At 41.4% G+C, this 21271-nt stretch overlaps 1 pseudogene; it reads right to left on the bottom strand.

The window, feature by feature from the left end:
• Window positions 1-4932: 4932 nt before the first annotated feature.
• Window positions 4933-19422, bottom strand: LOC142451719 (small ribosomal subunit protein eS7-like; annotated as a pseudogene).
• Window positions 19423-21271: the final 1849 nt, after the last annotated feature.

Below are 21271 nucleotides of genomic sequence, written 5' to 3' on the forward strand. Positions count from 1 at the left end.
TCGGCTGCTCATTTTCCCCCTCACTCCCCACTCCCCTCTACCTCATGAACCCTTCATAATTCATAGATTATTATTATTTTGTCATATGTTACACTGTCCGATATCTCCCCATGCCCTCTTCCCTGTTGTCTATCTCCCAGGGAGGAGGCTATACGTAGATTCTTGTGATCAGTTCCCCCTTTCAACCCCACATTCCCTCCACCTCCAGGCATCGCCACTCACCACAGGTCCTGAAGGAGTCATCTGTCCTGGATTCCCTGTGTTTCCTGTTGCTATCTGTACCAATGTACCTACTCTGGTCCAGCCAGATTTGTAAGGTAGAATTGGGATCATGCTAGTGGGGGGGAGGAGGCATTTAAGAGTTAGAGCAAAGTTATGTTTCATCATTGCTACCCTGCAACCTGACTGGCTCATCTTCTCCCCACAAACCTTCAGTAAGGGGGTGTCGAGTTGCCTAATGATGGGCTTTGAGGCTCCACTCTGCACTCACTCTCATTTACAATGATATGATTTTTTGTTCCTTGATGCTTGATACCTGATCCCTTCGACAGCTCGTGGTCACACAGACTGGTGTTTTTCTTCCATGTGGGCTTTGTTGCTTCTCAACTAGATGGCCACTTGTTTATCTTGGAGCATCCAAGACCCAAGATGCTATATCTTTTGATAGCCGGTCACCATCAACTTTCTTCCCCACATTTGCTTTTGCTCACATTTGTCTTTATGGATCATCTCAGGAAGGTGGGCACCCACTGATGTGATTTTTAGTACTTTGATGTCTGATAACTGGTCCCTGCTACATCTCGTGGTCAGACAGGATGGTGTGCTTCTTCCATGTGGACTTTGATGCTTCTCAGCTAGATGGCCACTTGTTTATCTTCAAGCCATTAAGACCCCAGACGTTACCTCTTTTGATAGCCGGGCACCATCAGCTTTCTTCAACCCCATTAGATTATGCTGCTTGAGTGGAGGTCCAATGTCCATCTGCTGCCTTAATACTAAACCTATAAATATATGCACATAGATCTGTTTCCCTACACTCTCATATAAATATATTTACATACGTACATTCCAGTCTTTATAGCTCTGTAAATACCCTTTGTCTCCTAGTTCTTTCCGCTATTTCCTTTTACTTTCCTCTTGTCCCACTATCATGCTCAGCCTTCATTTTGGTTTCAGTAATTTCTCTTGGTTACCTTGCCCTTGCTGAATCATTAACAGGTTTCTCCCACCCTCCCTGCCACTGATTTTGGATGACTTATTACTCCCCTGTCCAGTGTTGTTCCCCGTCAGTCCCTGAGCCATCAAGAGAAGGTATGTCTCATAGTGGGATCAGCCATATTGTTCACTCTGTCCATTGGCTGTTCAGAGCCAGGATATTGTCCTCCAGGCCTGATGGGCCAGGCTGTGCTCCCCTCTCTCTTCCTCCCCCTTCATTTGCTTCCATTTGCTCTGATCAGACAGGTCCCTCTCCCCTAGCTGCAGCGTCAGTGCCATCCTCTCAAGTAAATTCTTCTGGGGTGAGGGGCAGTTGTCCACGTTGCTGGTATGGGAGCCAAACCCTCAGGCCCCTCCACTGGCTTCCCACTCCTTACCAGCACACTGCATTCGTCTGGCCCTGGGTTTATATCTGGTCCCTCTTTCCCTGTGGAGACATAAACAATACACTCCCCTTGGGTGGGTCAGTGCCCTATTCCCCCATCACACATATTTTTTTCCTTTCCCCTTTCCTCCCTCCACCCCCATTTTAGTTGGCTACCATATGTATCCCTGGATTTGGTCTGGCCCCTGCCATACTACCGGGACCTCACCCCTGGAGTGTTTGTGTGCAGTAGCTTTTTCCCTGTGCCCTTTTGCACTTACCTTTCTGTTCTCTCATATATATATGTGTATATATATGTGTGTGTGTGTGTGTGTGTGTGTGTGTGTGTGTGTGTGTAAACTTACCTCTCATGTTATACTTGTCCTTTGGTGCTTGGCGTACTTCACTTAGCATAATTTTCTCCAGTTCTTCCCATGCGGTGATGTGCTTCATGCATTCATCACTTCTTTTTAGTGATGTATAGTACTCCATTGTATGTATGTACCACGGTTTTTTAATCCATTCGTCTGTTGATAGGAATTTGGGTTGTTTCCAACTCCTTGTGATTGTGAACTGTGCTGCAAAGAACGTTGGAGCACAGATGTCTGGCAGTGGTTTGTTTCTTGCTTCTTCTGGGTATATAGCCAGTTGGGGAATTGCTGGGTCATATGATAACTAAATTTCCATCTGTTTGAGAAATCACCAAATCTGTTTCCATAGTGGCTGTACATACCTACAGGTCCACCAGCAGTGGTAGGGAGTTCCTATCTCACCACAGCCCCTCCAACACTTGCTGCTGTCTGGTTTTTTACATTGGGCTATCGTTGAGGGTGTTAGGTGGTATCTCATAGTTGTTTTGAGATAGATGGTATCTCATTGTTAAGTGGTATCTCATAGTTGTTAGGTGGTATATCATAGTTGCATTTCTCTTATGGCTAATGATCGGGAAGATTTTCTCAAATGTTTATTGGCCATTCAGATTTCAGATTCTGTGAAACTTCTGTTTGGGTCCTTTGCCCACCTCCTCAGTGAGCAATTAATTTTTCTCTTATTGTAAGCTCACAAAGTATTGTAGATTTTAGTAATAAGTCTGCTGTGTCATTGCTAAAGATGTTTTCCCAGTTGGTGGACTCTCTTATCACTCTCTTGGTGAAGTCCTTCAATGTACACAGGTGTCTTATCTTCAGTATATCCCACTTGTCTATTTGTGACACCTCTGTATTTGTATCCTTCCCTATTTCTGATAGCCTATGTATTCCCTGTGCCAAGGTTCTCAAGTTTGTCCCAATTCTCTCATTAATGGACCTAGTTGTTTGGGGGTTTTATTTCAAGGTCTGTGATCCACCTTGAGTTTATTCTTTTGCATGGAGTGAGATAAGGGTCTTGCTTCATATTTATGCAGGTGGATATCCATTTTTTCCAGCACCATTTACTGAAGATGGCATCTGCTTCCCATTTAATATTTTGGGGGCCCTTGTCAAACATCAGTTGCCTGTATGCTGATGTTTTTATTTTTGGGTCATCAACTCTTTTCCATTGGCCTGAATATCTGTCAGTATACCAGTATCACACTGTTTTGACTACTGTGGCCATATAGAACGTGCTAAAATCAGGTAGAGCAAGCCCTCCGACTTTTTCCTTCTTCTTGAAGAGTTCTCTGCTTTTTCTGGGCTTCTTCTCCCTCCATATGAAGTTGGTAATCTGGTTTTCCAAATTTTTGAAGAAGAATCGTGATATTCATATCAGGATAGCATTGAACTTATATAGTGCCTTGGGCGGAACTGACATCTTTACTATATTGAGTCTGCCAATCCACAAGCATGGGATATTCTTCCATTTGTTGAGGTCACTCTTGATTTCTTAAAGTAGTGTTTTATAATTTTCCTGATACAAATCTTTTGTTTCTTTTAGTCAGGTATATCCCTAGGTATTTCATTTTGTTCTTGGCAATTGTAAAGGGTACTATCTTTTTAATTGTCTCTTCTGTGGTTTTGTGTGATGCATACAGCAGTCCAATAGATTTCTGTTTCTTGATTTTGTATCCTGCCACTCTGGCATATTCCTCTATTGATTTGAACACTCTGCTTGTGGAGTTTAAGGGATCTTCAATATATAGAATCATATCGTCTGTGAATAATGATAATTTCACCTCTTCCTTCCCCAGCTGAATACCTTTAATATCTTTCCTTTGTCTTATGTTGTTAGCAAGGACCTCCAGTATGATATTAAATAGAAATGGGCACAAGGGGCATCCTTGTCTGGTCCCCTTTTACCGTGGAATTGTTTTTGTCTTTTCTCATTTAATTACCACGTTACATGTTGGTTTTTAAAATAAGGCTTATATAATATTGAGGAATTTTGCTTCTTTTCCTATCTTCTTAAGTGTCTTAAACAGGAATGCATGTTGGATGTTGTCGAATGCTTTTTCCGCATCTATCGAAAATATCATGTGGTTCTTATAATTTTTCCTGCCAATGTGGTGAATAATGCTGATGGTGAATAATGCTGATGTTGAACCATCCCTGAATCCCTGGCATGAATCCCACGTGGTCGTGGTGAATTATTTTTTAAATATGCTTTTGTATTCTATTGGCCAGTATTTTGTTAAGGATTTTTGCATCATTGTTCATTAGGGGTATTGGTCTATAGCTCTCAATTCTTGTGGCACCTTTGCCCGCTTTAGGTATCAAAGTTATACTACCTTCATAGAAAGAGTTTGGGAGTTTTTTGTCTTTTTCTATGTTCTGAAAGAGTTTGCGTAGGATTGGTGTCAGTTCTTCCCTGAATGCTTGGTAGAATTCTCCTGTGAAGCCTTTTGGCCCAGGGGATTTTTGTTGGTAATCCCTTGATTACATTATCTATTTCTTCCATTGGTATGGGTCTGTTGAGGTTGTTGGCATCCATCTATGATAGTCTATGGAAGGATTGTGTTTCCAAATATTTGTCCATGTCTTCCAAATTGTTGAATTCGTTAGAATATAGACCTTCATAGTACTGTGTAATTATCCTTTTGATTTCATTGGGGTCCATTGCAATGTCCCCCATTTCATCCCTCATCCTTGCAAATGTCGTTTGTTCCTTCCTTTCTTTGGTTAGGTTGCCAGAGGTCTATCAATTCTGTTAATTCTTTCAAAGAATCAACTTTTAGCGGCATTACATTTTCCATCATTTTCATGTTTTCCCTCTCCTGTATCTCGGCTCTGATTTTAATTATATCTATCCTCTTGCTATTAGTAGGGTTGTTCTTTTGGCTCTGCTCTAATTAGTGTAAGTTTTGTGTCAGCATATCACCCACCTGTTTATTTTTATTTTGTTGGACTCTTTTTTTCTATTGTGAATATTATTTTAAGCAGTCATATTTGGTTGACCATTGAAACTGTCAGTTCAAAAATAACCACCCTGCCCTTGAACTTCTTCTAAACTCCTGGAGAAGTTTCAACCTTGTGTTCTACATTGTCCTGTTGGGCTTCGTCCAAATGAACCTTGACAAGGCCACTGCTGTCCAACATTCCACAAGTTCTGTGTGCACGGGTTTGCTCAGAAGACCGAGTTTTGTGGATGGCCTGGTGCCCAGCGTCTCCTTGGTTGCTTCTCCTTCCGCTTTGTGCAGCTTTCCTGAGCTGGTTTAGGCAGAATTCTCCTCTGAGTAATACAGACCACATGCTATCCTCTGATTATTTTCTCCACTGCCTGTACCAGCCCCACTTGGGCTTTCTGGAAAGATTTCAGTTGAAGAATAGGAACAAAGATTATAATAGGTTTCTGACCACCAACAACTTTGATTTCCTTGGCTGCCAGTAAAGGCAGCTCCCTGAACTGAGTCTTTAGGTCTGAGTTCATCTGCAGCTCAAGAAATCCTGAGAAACGCCAGCCACGAATTTATCCAACTTTTCGCTATTTGGTTTCACAGTCTTCACGTTTGAATTAAATATGTTCACTTCCTTGCTGAGGAAAGCCTAGGAAGAGCTCAGGCTCTGATGTCATTATTTTACTAAAACTATGTAAAAGCAAATGGGGTCTCTAGTGTAAATGGTGACTGAACTTGACTGATAGCAGAAAGTTTGGCGGTTCGAGTTTGCTAAGAAGCATCGCAGATGAAAAGGTTGGTTATCTGAATTCTGAGAAATCAGTCATTGAAATCCCTATTGAGTAGTGTGTGGGAAAGCTTGCAAATAGTCCTGTAAAGTACAATCCTTGGTTTCTACTTGTTAGGAACAAAAGAACCAGAGAAGCCAAAGTCCGCATTCTGACAGCCTGCACAAGTACAGCCTGGTCTACCCTCTCACCAGAAGTACTAGATGCTCAGTGGTTCTCACTACTGACATTAAAGATCAAGAACACAATGGTGGACCTAGAATAATACTCAGATTATTAAAAACAAAACAAAATTCAGACTTATGGTATCAGTGGAGTTTGGAGGTGTCTCTGAATCTATTTCCCTGAGAAACTTTAAAAAAAATGATTTTATTGGGAGCTCTTACAATTATTATAACAATCCATAAATAAATTAGATCAAGCACAGTTGTACAGTTGCTGCCACCATCATTTTAAAAAACACTTCCTTCTTCTTGAATTCTCTGATATTAGCTCCCTGTTATCGCCTTCCATCCCCCCACAGGAACCCTTATTATTATATTATATAATATTATTATTATTTTGCCATATGTTATACATACAATTTATCCATTCACCTACAGATCTGTGATCCATTCCTCTCAAGTAGGCTTATGCAATCATCATTGCTATCAATTCACACACACACACACACACACACACACACACACACCTTCCCATACCCTCTGGGAGGCATTACTCCTTGGACTGGAATTACCTCTTGATAATTCTAGGGAAATAAAAGAATAGCATAAAATAAAAGGGGTAAAGGACTCAATGTTAAAAAATCTCAATGAGACCCAAAGATCAACAATTTCTATACAGCACAGATGGGGGCAGTGTAACAAGAGTACTACAGACAGAACGGCAAGAGCCAATTATTGAGAATGCGGACATCCTGTATAAAACGCGACTAATGTCACTGAACAACTTGTGCAAACATGATCAAATGCTTAGCTAACCCACTGTGTGAATTCTACCAGAAACACGATAAAAGATAACTGAAAATAAAAACAATTAAAAAATTCTATGACACCCATGGTGCCTCCATGAATTAGACTATGTTCACGGGGGACTTTGTACAGTTGAAAGGTTGAATATAATAAGATATTCAGAAGATTTAGTTGTGCTTATGCAGAACCTGCACAGAGGTCAATAGAGGTGTCATTCTATCAGTACAAGGGTACATAGGAAGGTTTAAAATCTGAAATAGATGTCTGTCCTGGTTATATATTTTCAGCATGCTAAAAGAATCTGTCTATTGAAAACTGGAACTATATGTATAAGAATGCAGAGTATGATTAGAGGAAGACTCATTAACAACCTGTGATATCCAGATATGCGATGATATAATCTTGCTTGCTGCAAGTGAAGAGAGCACGAAGCATATGCTGACACTGATCAACAGCTATTGCTCTATCACACACCACTCTACTGCCATCGCTGGGTTCATCCCCTCATTGCAATGGCCACACGAATCCAGCAGACAATGCTAACAACTATAGAGTCTATTACAGAAGTTAACAAGTTATAATTCAAGTAGAAATTCTCAGGATAGAGTTGTTCCGTTAAAATATGTTACAAAGTCCTTTCAGGACCATGAATAAATAGCATGCATGCCATTCTGCTATAAGCCTCAATCCAAAGACATTGAACTCCGGCTTTGTGGATCAGCAAACTCAACTCCTCCAATTATGTGCACGCAGGCACCCCACTCCTTAAGGCAGCCTCCTACCCCAAAGCACTTAGCTTTCCATGCTCTGTGGGTTGGGAAGTCCCCTGCTGTACCTTATGTTCTGTGTCCTGGTTCTGTTGCTGTGGCCCCTGTGTCACGCCGCTGATGTTGGAGCTTTTTTTCTTTGCTCAAGGAGGTCCCCACTGCTCAGAAATCTCAGGGATCAGAAGATGCACACTTCTCCTGGCTCTTGCTAGTATTATGGTTCCCTTCCTGCTTCTAAGAGCGTTCGTTTCAGATGCAGCAGGATTGTGAAAAACATCACAGCAGAATCCTGTTAATATCTTCCCCCAACTTCACCAACCCAGACTCATCCGGAAAAGGCTATTTGGTGGGGGACTCTGGCTAGAAGAGCCACCGTAAGTAATTCACTGCCCTGAAAGTGTAAGTTACTCACAACATAAATATAATGCAAACAGGACTGGACCAATAAGGAATATCAGTATACACAGATAAATTATGAAAGTTACCAAAGGTTTCATTTTACTTGGATCCACAATCAATGCCCATGCATGCAGTCATCAAAGAATCAACCTATCACACAGGAAAAAACTGAACTTCCTTATAAGCATATAGACGACAATACTGTCCCTCAAAATAGATCTTAAGATGTCATTTTTAATGATGTATGAATTCCCTTTGAAGTTGTCCACTTGAAGTTATAATCACGTGGGAATAACAAAATATAAAACTTGCAAGCTGACTAAGAGTTACAATATTTCAGAGTATAGGAATAGATAAGTAATATAAGAAATGAGCTTTTGTTTAAACATGATATGGAGTCTTCATGCATAATGTTATGCCTATATACATATAGACTGAATATGTGTGATCATTATCGGGAATAGTTTGCAAACTGGAGCTGAGTTAATATATGAACAGTATATAATGTGCACTGCCAGGCTATTAACGCTACACAGCATCTTTGGTTCCTATCCCTAATCTACGATGCTTTGGTACCTTTGACTCATATTAGTTTAAGAAAAGTTATAAGCAAGCAAAAGTGATACTAAGTAATTTTACATCAAGGCTCAATGAGCAGTGTGATCTAGTTTTTTGTAGCCCACCTTGTGCTGCCTTGACTCCATTACTAATAAATGGAGAATGCTTTTATAGACTCAAAATATTTTCAGGAACACCATTTAGAAAACATGTAATATTCAAAAAATTGGGGGAAAAAGATGAAAAGAAGAAAATGGTTTTGAGAAAATATTTTAAATCGATCTTAGAGATAGAAATTTCAGCGTTTGAGACATGCGAGACATGCCAGTGAAAAGATGTGGATGACTGGATGAATGAACAATGACGAGAGCGGAATGATAAGATAAGAATGAGTATTTGTCCCTGGAATATAAAACAGTGAGATCCTCAGTGACTTTTCAAGGCAAGATTCCGTGTGATGTAAAACATAAATGAATGACCAGCAGAATTGTGGTGCTCTCTGGTGTGAATAAGGAAGCCAGGTGGCACAGTCCCTTTTGGTTTGATGGCTCTGTGGGCAAAAGATACGGCAATCTGTTTCCATGAAGATTTTTAGACTTGAACACCTGTGTTGCTGTAATATTCTCACCCAAATAGTTGCTGTGACTCAGAATCCATTCAAGAGTAATTTTTTTTGATTTTTATGTAAATAACAAATTAGTGTGACTATATATTTAAGGCATATAACTCACATATCATACAGTTCACACTTGTAATCTGAATATTAGTAAACTGAGGATTTTTGTCAGCTGATGTAATGGTGTTCTATAATGCAACATGGTTACATTAGACCTGAAATGTACAATATCCAAGTGTATTATTGTTACTAGTAAAATATGATTTTATTTTATTCTGAAACTTGGACAACACTTGGAAACAATTGGAACTTTTCTTTTTAAAGTATATACAACTACTCTTACTTTCTTCTGCATATTCTGAGAGTGGTGGCCTTCTGTCTTCACAATGTCTCTTCCTAAGACATTAGAAGAACCTGGGGAAATCTGGGGCTGGGGGGATGGGGAGATGGGGTTGTAAATTGTTCCTTTCCTCAATCAATTAGAGTGAAAGCAGATCATAAGATCCAGTACAACACCAAGAGATTAGAGAAGACCAAAGTCAGGTGTGTGATGGCCCGCAGTATTTACCTAGATGCATTCTGTCCCACTGAGTTTAAAATTCGCAACCATATGATCAATTGAACCTATATTGGCAAGCATCTGGTTTCTTCTTTGGTTTTATGTTTCAGCATTAAGAGGCTGACAGCTGATTAAAAACACAACCTTTGGTTGGAGATAAAAAAGAAGAATTTACAACCGAGATGCTGGAGTAACAAAACAATCTAAGGATAAGTACTTGAAGTTGATACATCATATACTTTAAAATAGGTATGTATGTGCATACCCCACGTGACAGAGTGGAGCTTCCCCATATAGTTTTCTAGGCTATCATTGTCATAGGGAGGAGCCTGGGTGATATATGAATCGGGCTGTTAACTACAAGGTAAGAAGTTTGAAGCCACCAGTCTCTTCATGGGATAAGATGATACTTTCTATACCCATTAGCAGTTTCATTCTCAGAAACCCAGGGTGGCTGGGTTACTATGAGGCAAAATTAACTTGATGGTAGTTATTTAAGATTTTTATCTGTGTTTGTTAACAGTACTACTTATTGGCTATTTGATATTGGACAGGCTATTACGCCCTCTTGCCTTAAGTTCCCCATATGCAAAGACCTGGCTGCATCGAACAGATCGGTGAGTCCCAGGGAAAACTAGGCCAGGCGGAATTGAAAGGAAAGGGGACTGGATTTTTGAGAACTCAGGGTGCCTGACAGCTCCAGAAAGCAAGGTTGCCGGTGTCAAGTCACTTTGGAGAACTGGCGATCTTGCCTGCTGCTTCTCTTAGCAGATTCTCTGAGCAGCCTCTGGAGAGCCCCTCTGATACCATGCATCCTCTCCTTGTGGCGATTGGGACTGGAGTGGCTGGGGCCATGAGACTGAGAATACAGTTGGAAGTCCTGGCACTTTAAGCCGCATTCTGCAACTTCTGCAGTGGGACTTTGGCCAAGCTGCTAGGTGCTTCTTTTCGTTCATCCTTGCAGTTAGAACATGAACATTTTTTATTCTCACTCTTTTTCTGTAATTGTGGTGGTGTAGGTGAATGTACATCAAATAGTTATTTTTCTTTCAACAGTTTACACACATTCTATTTCCCAACATTAGCTTTGATTTCTTCACCTAACAGCACGCATCCCATTTTGCCCTGAGTTCCTTTGATCTGTCCATTGTTCTTTCCTCCCCTCCATGCTTATTAAGCTTTGTTTAGAAGAAAATGCTGCCTGTCTGGTCTTATATATTGCGTTAGTCTGGGTACTTTAAGGAATCCACAAATCCACAGAAACTCATATATAAAAGAGAGTTTTATATAAAGTTTAAGAGTGCATTAAGAAAACCTCCCAACCCAGTGCTGCCCAAACCCACAAGTCCAACATTAATTGATTAAGCCACATGTCCAACACCAATCCACAAAGTCCTCCTCCATCTCAAAAAAAAACCCAAAAACAGCACTATGGAGCCGACTGCAGGAGGAAATCTGAATCAGTGAATGTGTAAGCATCTCAGCGCTAGCAGAGATCTCCACACAGCTGCTCCAGCCCCCAGGACTGCCTTGGGGTAGATCCATGAGGCTTCTCCTAGGGGATGTCTTGTAGGAAGTGAGCCTTGCAAGCTGAAGCAGGGAACTGGCTAAGGCAGCTGCACCCTGGTCCGACAATCAGAAAGCAAGAGACCTGTGAACTAGAAAGGCTCACCTAGCCATTTATCCCTCCGCCCTTCAATTAACCCCATATATGTTTGGTTGGCACAATAAACGAGCTACCTCATATATTTAATTTCTCTAAGGAATACTTACACTTACTTCCCTTTTACCTCTCTTTTGTTTGATTGCAAGGTGTTTCTCAGGTTGAGTTAAAGTCCAGGTTTGAGAGTTGTCTAAGCATCACAGTCTTGGGGACTCTGCCAGTCTCTATCAGAACAGTATCATGACTCATTTTGTCATGATTTTGAATTTTGTTCTACCATTTTCTCCCATTCTGTGCAGGATATTTTGTATTCCCAATTAGATTGGTTGATGGGGGACATTGAGTATTGTCATTAGGATAAGAGATCACTGTAAATCTCTTCTGATCTACAGGTAGGAAGCTACCATTTGCATGGTCCAAGCTGTTTGAACTACCATATATACTTGAATATAAGCCGACCTCGAGTATAACCCGAGGTACCTAATTACCTGGGAAACCAGAAAAACGGATTGACTCAAGTATAAGCATAAGGTTGAAAATGCAGAAGCTATTGGTGAGTTTCAATAATCAAAAAAATGAAAATAAAATTACTAAAAATTGAGACATCAGTGGGGTAATGTATTTAAATATTTATTTTAAATAAAATCCATTAATAAAAGGACAACAAGTCATTTAACATTAGTAAACCAGCACAGTAAGTGGAAAATAGGTTCAACACGAACAAAAAGGTATCAAATATGATACCTTAAGAGTACTATTCCCTGAGCTCAATCAGCAACTAAGCTAAAATATAAAGAGTTAAAAATCCTTCAAAACTGGATTCCTCATCATCATCTGTATCCAAATGCAGAGCTTCAGCTGGTGTGAGGTCATTATAGACGCTGTCCTCACTGAGATTGCCGTCATCGCCATCACTGCTGTCATTTTCATACAAAGCGCAGTCTTCACTGCCATCCATAGCATTACTAATACTACATTTCTAGAAGGCACGTCGAACCATGTATTCTGGAATTTCTTCCCATGCATCTCGAACCCACTTTGCTATTAACTCTATGTCAGGCTTCATGAGATTTCCTCCTTTTGTTAGTCGGGCTTGACCAGATGACATCCATTCATGCCACAGTGTCCTTCGCACACGGTCTTTAAAAGGCTTATTCAAAGAGACATACAGAGGCTGCAGTACAGATGTAAGCCCACCTGGAATAATGGCTCAAATAACTTTACTAGATTTTGCCTTCTTTTTTATGTCATCCGATAGGTGGGCTCTGAACATATCTCAAACTAGTAACGATGGCTTTTTCTTTAAGGCTGCTCCTGGTCATCGGTTCCAAATTTCTTTCAGCCATATTTTTGTTCTGTCTTCATCCATCCAGCCTTTAACATGTGCACGCTCAGTAATTCTTGGTAGGAAATTGATCTTTTTAGGCAAGGTCTTTCTTTTAAAAATAATGACAGGATGCAGCTTATTTCCACTAGCCAAACATGATAGAACAACTGTAAAGTGTTTTTTTTCATTTCCTGTGGTTTTTTCTCCTAAACTTCCCACAGTTCTGTTGCATGGAAGATCAAAAGTCATGGCAGTTTCATCCATATTCCCAATAACTGCCAGGTCATAATTATAAATCCTTCATAGTTTTATAATAAATGACTGGAATGACATAATTTTTTCTTCAAGGTCTTGTGGCAATTGCTGGGAAATCTTTGTCTCAAACACAGTAGGCGAAACCTATTCACGAAGTGGGTACACCATCCTGCTGATGCAGCAAATTTTTCAATTCCTGGTGCTTTATATTTGTCATCCTTAGCCATTTGTAGAGAATGTATGTGGACTCCAAGAATTTTTAGCTTTGGAATCTGTTCCATGTCAGCCTTCATTTCCCGCCACTCCCTCACTTGTTTTCGTCAACACAGAATTCCCTACTTACAATACTGTTATTGCTCTCTTCAGCTCTTGACACAACCTTCATTTTTTTTCTAGACACTTTTTTTAAAACATTTTATTAGGGACTCATACAACTCTTATCACAATGCATACATATATATACATCAATTGTATAAAGCACAACTCTACTTTCTTTGCCCTCATCATTTTCAAAGCATTTGCTCTCCATTTAAGCCCTCTGCATCAAGTCCTCTTTTTGCCCATCCTTCCCCACTCCACCCTCCCTCATGAGCTCTTGATCATTTATAATTTATTATTTTGTCATATCTTGCCCAATCCAGCATCTCCCTTCACCCACTTTTCTGTTGTCCGTCCCCCAGGGAGGAAGTCACATGTAGATCCTTGTAATCGGTTCTCTCTCTCCAACCCACTACCCTCTACCCTCCCAGTATCGCCCCAAACCCCCCTGGTCCTAAAGGTATCATCCACCCTGGATTCCCTGTGCCTCCAGCTCCTATCTGCACCAGTGTACAACCTCTAACTCTATCCAGTCTTGCAAGGTAGAATTCTGATCATGGTAGTGGGGAGTGTGGGGGAAGGAAGGATTTAGGAACTGGAGGAAAGTTGTATTCTTCATCGGTGCTACATCGCAAACTGACTGACTCATCTCCTCCCCTAGACCCCTCTGTGAGGGGATCTCCAGTGGTCGACAAATGGCTTTGGGTCTCCACTCTGCACTTCCCCTTTCATTCACTATGGTAAGAATTATTTTCCCTGATGATGCCTTATACCTGATCCCTTCAACACCTTGTGATCGTACAGGCTGGTGTGCTTCTTCCATGTGGGCTTTTTTGCTTCTGAACTAGATGGCCACTTGTTCACCTTCAAACCTTTAAGACCCCAGACACTGTCTCTTATGATAGCCAGGCACCATCAGCTTTCTTCACTACATTTGCTTATGCACCTGTTTTTCCTCAGCGATCGTATCATGGTGGTGTGCACCCAATGATATGATTTTTTGTTCTTTGATGCCTGATAAGTGATCCCTTCAGAACCACGTGATCACCCAGGCTGGTGTATTCTTCCATGTGTGCTTTGTTGTTTCTGAGCTAGATGGCTGCTTGTTTATCTTCAAGCCTTTAAGACCCTAGATGCTATCTCTTTTGATAGCCAGGCACCATCAGCTTTCTTCACCAAATTTGCTTGTTCACCCACTTTGTCTTCAGTGGTTGTGTCGGGAGGGTGAGCATCATAGAATGCCAATTTAATAGAAGAAAGTATTCATGCATTGAGGGAGTGCTTGAGTAGAGGCCCAAGGTCCTTCCACCACCTCAATACTAATCCTGTAAACATAGGTACATAGATCATTTCCCCATCCTCATATATATGTTTGCATGTACATGTCTTTGTCCAGACCTCTATAAGTGCCCTTTGCCTCCTAACTCTTTCCTCCATTTCCCCTGACTTTCCTCCTGCCCCACTATCATGCTCCATCCCCACCTGTGTTACAGCTATACCTCTTCATTACATTACCTAGCCCTTGATCACTCCCTACTAGCCCTGCCACTACCACCTCACCACCAGTTTGGATCCCATGTTGTTCCCTTGTCCCTGGGTTTGTTAACACCACTTCCTTATTCCCCACCTCCCCCTATCCCATGTCCCCCTGGAACTGTCGGTCCCATTATTTTTCCTCCAGACAGTTCATCCAGCCTATCTTATTTAGACAGACCTGTGGAGATAATAACTGTTGCTTTGTTTTCCTCTGTCCTGTTTTTGTGCATGTTATTATCTCCACAACCTTCATTTTGTAACCAGCCTCATATGACCGGCGTTTTTGTTTTGGTTCAAGAGTATCCATTTATAATAGGATAATAAAACAAGACTTTGAAAAAGAAATTTCATGGTAATGCCCCTCTCCCCATGACGTGTTAGCCAGGAGGAAGGGGAAGTCTGTGTGGGCGGGGGATACAGGATGTGAATTAACACAGAGACCAGAGGGGAGAGAAGGAGAGTAGCCACAGACACATCTTTACCAGTTCAGCTGCCGGCATAAGTGAATCACTACGGGTGCTTCTGCTAATTGGAGTCATCCACGTCTCATAGGACGGCTCTGATTGGTTAGATGTGAGTAAACAAACATTCAAAGCCCTGCAGTGTCAGCGGGGCTTTGAATGAACAGCACAGAAATGCCAATCACCCACAAGATAACGGGTGTTCGTCTTGTTACCTCTGGGGGCCCCAGCGAGATGTTACACCTCACTGGGCTACCACTGACCCGTGTATAAGCCAAACCCCAGTTTTTCAGCACACTTTTTTTGTGCTGTAAAACTCGGCTTATACACGAGTATATATGGTAATTGTTTCTTTGAGCATTTGATTTTCATCACTTCTTTCCTCCAAACTGGGAGAAATCTCGGATGACTACTTACTAGCTCTTAGGCCCTAGTTATGAAGATTTTTTCCAGTTATTTAGATATTGAATATATTTCTTTCTAACTACATTTATGTTAACTGATTTAGCTGTTCCCTGAAAAAATGTTGTTAAATGCTCCAGCTCACGGATTCATTCCTTCAAGATGTTTGACTAAGTTTTCATGGCATTTCAATGGCTTCAATTGCATGTGAGAGTTGGACCTTCCATCAGAAAGCCTTAAGAACAATTGATACACTTGAACTGTGGTGCTGGTGAAGAATCGTGAAAGTGTCATGGACGTTCTAAAGGACAAGCACGTATGCCAGGGAAGAAGTACAGCCACTGCGCTCCTTCAAGGCCAGCATGGTGAAACTCCGTCTCATATACTTTGGACAGGTTGTCAGGAGAGACGAGTCCCTGGAGTCTTTGGTAAAGTGGAGAGGCAGTGAAAAAGAGCAAGGCCCTCAAGGAGATGGATTAACACAGCGGCTGCAACAACAGCTCAAGCACAGGCACCACTGTGAGCTTGGTAAGGGACAGGCAATAGTTTGTTCTGTTGTGAATAAGGGTTCTATGCATTGGAAGCAACTTGGGGACACCTAACGAAAAGAAGTTTTCATTACTGTGTCACTTCTTTGCTCTACTATACAGCTGGGTATATTTCTAGGACATATACAAAGACACATGTAAAGGAATTCTTGTCAAAGCTCCATATGTTCATGGGTATAGTTCTGTTTGCCTACCCATACCTGTTCAGATTGCATATCTGCATATGTAGCCACTCATAAAATATTCTGTGTTATTACTGGTTGCACCGGTATCCCACACCTTTAGTAACCATTTCCATGGATATCCTCCAGGCTTCTACTTATATGGGTTAGAAAACTCAAGCAGAGGCGTATGAGTATAGTGCACTTCTTCCTGAGTCAGCATCCGAACCTCACCTTTACAAACTTTCTGAGACTTAATAATTCTAGGTACAGGTCTAGAGGAAATAATGGGGAGTGGGGGTGTTGCCTGGGGGCTTTCATCAATATCTTGTAAGGCATCTCCCCATCCCCCGCCCCCCCAGGCAATGCTACAGATGTAGCCCCCTGGCATTTCAGTTTGAGTAGTTTGGTTAATCTGCCGAGTGTGAGTTGTTTTACTGAGAGTGGATTAATCCCCTCAGGTGGTAAGGGTGGATATATTGACTGGAGTGGCTCAATGGACTCTAGCTCAATATCCTCTTCTTCTAGATGATTAACCCATAGGATCCCATTTCATGTTTTATGAGGTTCCATTTCTTTTTTAAAAATGCCTTACTCTAATATCAGACACTGTTCTAGACCTGCTGTTCATCTGATACTGTAATACAGCTACTCGCATGATGAGACTGGGTGATCGTGTGTTTGATCTTTTTCAGCAGTTTCGTGGGGATCAGAAGTAAAGGGAAGCTGTTTGGCTGGTCCTCCTTTCAATAGAAAATGTGATCAAGGAAAGAAAAAAAAATCTCAGAACCTCAGAAGCAGAACTCAAGTGCCGAATAGCAGACCTACAAGCTTCTGTGTGTGCTACAAAGGAGAGTCTTCTCTCCTCTTATCATAGAGCTGGCATTGCCAACAACCCAATCCAGAGTCTGCAGCTTTATATAAACAGTAATTGTATATTAATAAAACATACCTTCCCAGTCTAGATCAAGTCCATAAATCCAATATTAGCCTCTATGCCCAATACCACTCTATAAATTCCTCTTCAGACTCACATAAAACATGAAATGATGCTGAATGCAAGATGATCACAGGCCTGTGGGTGGAAAGTCTTGTGGATCCAGTGGCAGTGGATGCATCTCAGTGCTGGATGGGGGTTGGGAGTGTCTCCACGTGGCTCCTCTGGCTCCAGAGCTCTGGCTTCATCAGTGTACCTCCATGTGGCTTGTCAACAGGAATGTGTCTTGCAGGGAGGAAGATGGGAATTCCCAGAATCCTGAGGAGAAAGCCAATCTTCATTGGCTATGACCTGATTGACAGGCTAGAATCCACCCCTTCCATAAAGCCAAGGAAAGGTTATGCAATTGCCACACTGATATTGCAGGACTTGGTGTACAGTATTTATCAATGTTGTCTGTTATTCTTATACATCTCTCAGTGTCTTTTTCAGTCTTGGTGATATTGTCCTTTACACCCCAGTGATGTACATTGCCTTTACTTTGACCCCAATTAATCCATCCTACTATTAAGTGTTCATGAGGAACTTGCACCTGAGTCTAGAGCCAGTTGTGCAAACCAAACAACGGAATATTATCTAGTTTAAAATCAAGAAAGGTATACAGGTGTGTATCCTCGCACTACATTGAATCCATCTGTTTGCTGAGCAAATCATTAGAGAAGCTGGCTTATATGAAAAAGAATTCAGCATCAGAATTGGAGGAAGGCTTATTAACATGTGATATGCAGATGACACCACCTTACCTGCTGAAGGTGAGGACTTGAAGCTCTTATTGGTGAACATCCAGGATTGCGGCTTAATATGCAGATCCAAATCTTCACAACTGGATCAATAGGCAACATTGTGATAAAAGAAGAAATCCATGCTCATGGAAGCAGCAGTCAGGAGATCAAATGATGGTTTTCATTGGGCAAATCTGCTGCACAAGAGTGTTGAAAGTAGGGAGGTTACTTTGAAGACTAAGATGTTCCGGATTCAAGCTCCGGTGTTTCCAATGGCCTTGTATGCATGTAAAATGGGACATAGAATAAGGAAAACTGAAGAAGAATCAATGCATTACAATTGTGGTGTTGGAAAAGAGTATTGAAAATACCATGATCCTTACCAAAAGGACCAACAGCACCAGAGTGCTCGGTAGAGGTAAGGATGGCAAGACTTTGTCTTACATACTTTAGACATGTTATTAGGAGAGATCAGTCACTGGTGAAGGACAGTATGTTTGGCAAAGTAGAGGGGCATTAAAAAAAAAGAGGAAGGCACTCAAGGAGATGGATTGACACAGAGGCTGCAACCATGGGCTCAGCATATGAAGCATTGTGAGGATGATGCAGGACTGGACAGTTTTCGTTCCGTTGTTGTAGAGGGTAGCAATGGGTCAGAACTGACTTGATGATACCATCTAGTTCGTGATCTTCCCTCCTCCTTTCACCCTTCTCTAGAAAACCACTGTCACGAGGTCAAGTCAGACTTAGAGATCCTTGGTAACCATCAAACAATAGTTACATAGAAACCTTTTCTTGAATTTTTGTAGTAATAATCTCATACAATCTGTGTCCTTTTGTGATTGGTTTACATTATTCAGCAAATATCCTTTTGGTTCATATACACTACAAGATATTTCATAGACTTGTCATTATTACTTAACACTGAAAAAGTATTCCATTGTGTGTATGTGACATCATTTGTTTGCCCATTGGTTCATCGTTGAACACTTAGATTGTTTCTAACTTTTGGTACTGTAGATGAACGTGGGTGTGCATGAGTCTATTTATATCTCTGCTCTCATTTCTTTAAGTGTGGGATTGTTGGATAAATGGTATTTATTAAACTTTTAAAAAGTTGTATTTTTTAAGAAGAGCCTTATTATTTTCTTCAGTGATTAAGGCTTATGTGTAAACTTTTTTTTTTTGGGGGGGGCATCACCAGAAGGCCTTTAGAGTAGGGTAAAATAGTTTCTACTGTGGCAAGATCCTTCTGAGAAATGAAAGCAATATCCTGTGAATTACAAAGGGCTTCTACCCTAGATGGTGAGCAAACAAATGATATTACTCCTATTGGTTGACTTTTGCCTGATTTTGGTAGGTGTGGGCAGACCAGTGCTCAGCTGGACCACCTTTTGGGATGCCTAGAGCTCTCACCTTCAGTTCGTTCGCTTTTCTCTTCCAATGAGTTCTGCTAACTGCGGCAACTTCACAGTTACCTAGCTCCATCTCTTCGACACAAGGAAACTAACATACTCCGTCTAATTTTTTTTTTCCTGCATGAATACATCAACTATCTCACCAGACCATAGTTGAGGCAAATGTAGGGTATACATTTTTCTTCTTGTCTCTGGGGACTTTGTTCTGTACCACCTAACATCCAATATGTGTGTGTGGGGGGGAGGTGGAATCATTGTCTTATATATGACAGTAAGTAAAACATGATTTCTATCAAACCACAGAAATTTTATTAAACAAACATATTAAAATGCGAAGCTATTATTTCTCAATAGATCTACCATCTCAGGTCTGTACACTTCTGAAGGAGGGATTTCCATCTCTGCAACCCTCCCCCAAAGAATACTACGCTTTTCAGTTCATACCACATTAAAAAGTTAGTTTTTTCCTCTTTGACTCAACCTTTCTTCTCTCGAACTGCTCTTTGAGTTACAGCAACAGGAGGAAGACTGACGAGGCAAGTCCAGAGTTTGGGGGTGGATGAGGTCAGGTTCAGCCGTGAAATCATCCTCAAACAACCTTGCCACCCCAACCCCCGCTTCACGCAAAGCATGAGCAGCTACATTGTTGGGAGAGAAAATCAGAGATCCTCAGCACAGCCCTCCTGGTTTTCCTTGCCGGGGCCATGTTCAATGTTCCTACAACTCTCTCCCCATGCGCCCCAGGGCAGCCCTGTGTCCTTCAAGAGATTTTACTCACATCACCCCGTTGGAGTCTCAACGCCCAGTCAACATAATTTTCTAAGTTAACCTCTGTGTCTGAAACTTAACTTTCCAGAAGCGCCCCTCAGAAGCCGCTGTCTCAATTGGACTGTAATATTAAACACACGTGAATAACATTAATAAAAGTGTATGTCCAAGAGAACTTGTCTGCAACCGTGCACGAATCCCTAGGACGTGTATAAACATGTCTCATTGGAATACATTGTACATGTATGAACTGGAAGTCTGAGAACTTTTCTTTTGACTTGTCCACATTCTCTCTCTTTCCTTGTTTTTTTTGTTTGTTTGTTTTGTTTTGTTTTTGTTTCTTTGGGGTTTTTTTTTTTAAGGTGGCCCCGGGGCTGGAGCATTCATTCCATCTTTTCTATTCGCTCTTGGAAGAGCATAACACTCTTCCCAGATTTTTCCCATCCTTCCATTCCAGTGGGAGAGCTGCTGGGAGCTCTGCGAGCGTGCCACATCGTCAGAATCCCCTGACGAAAAGAAGCGTGTGTGTATATACTAATGATTGTCTTAAGAGGATTTTATTCTCTAAGTAGTGTAACTTTAAGAGCTGCATCCGCTGGTTTGTGGTGTTCTCGGTGATCATAAATCCAAACATTAGAAGAAACCCCTATCAGGAGGCTCACATTATGGAGGGAAACTGTGAGATAGAGCTATGTATATTAGGAGTATTTGGATTCTGTTGCTTTAAAGGGAGGCAGTGCAGTTGACCTGGTTGGCACGAGGGGAGCAGGCAGGAGGGGCTGCTGGGATGCCAGAGATCTGGGAATTATGGCAGCCGCTCTTTTTGTTTAAGCTGCCACCGGCCTTGCCAACACGTGTGAGCTGCTCACAAATCATGCAAATGTCGGGGTCTTTCTGATGCCACCCCTGATTCATGCAGGCAGTACGGAGGAGGAGAAAGAAAAACAAAAGAGACAAAACACTTGTGTGCATGTGACACATAAACACACACACGCACGTAAACACACACACGTAAACACACACACACGTAAACACACACACACGGACGTACGCACGCACACGCACATGGACGCGTACCTCACTGATGCAAAATTTGGCAAGGATTTTGCAGCTGCTAAGTCATGTGAAAAGCGAGCATAGCTGTTCTCACA

The sequence above is a fragment of the Tenrec ecaudatus genome, chromosome 6, assembly GCF_050624435.1.
Source record: "Tenrec ecaudatus isolate mTenEca1 chromosome 6, mTenEca1.hap1, whole genome shotgun sequence".
In the NCBI taxonomy this organism is placed as follows: domain Eukaryota; kingdom Metazoa; phylum Chordata; class Mammalia; order Afrosoricida; family Tenrecidae; genus Tenrec; species Tenrec ecaudatus.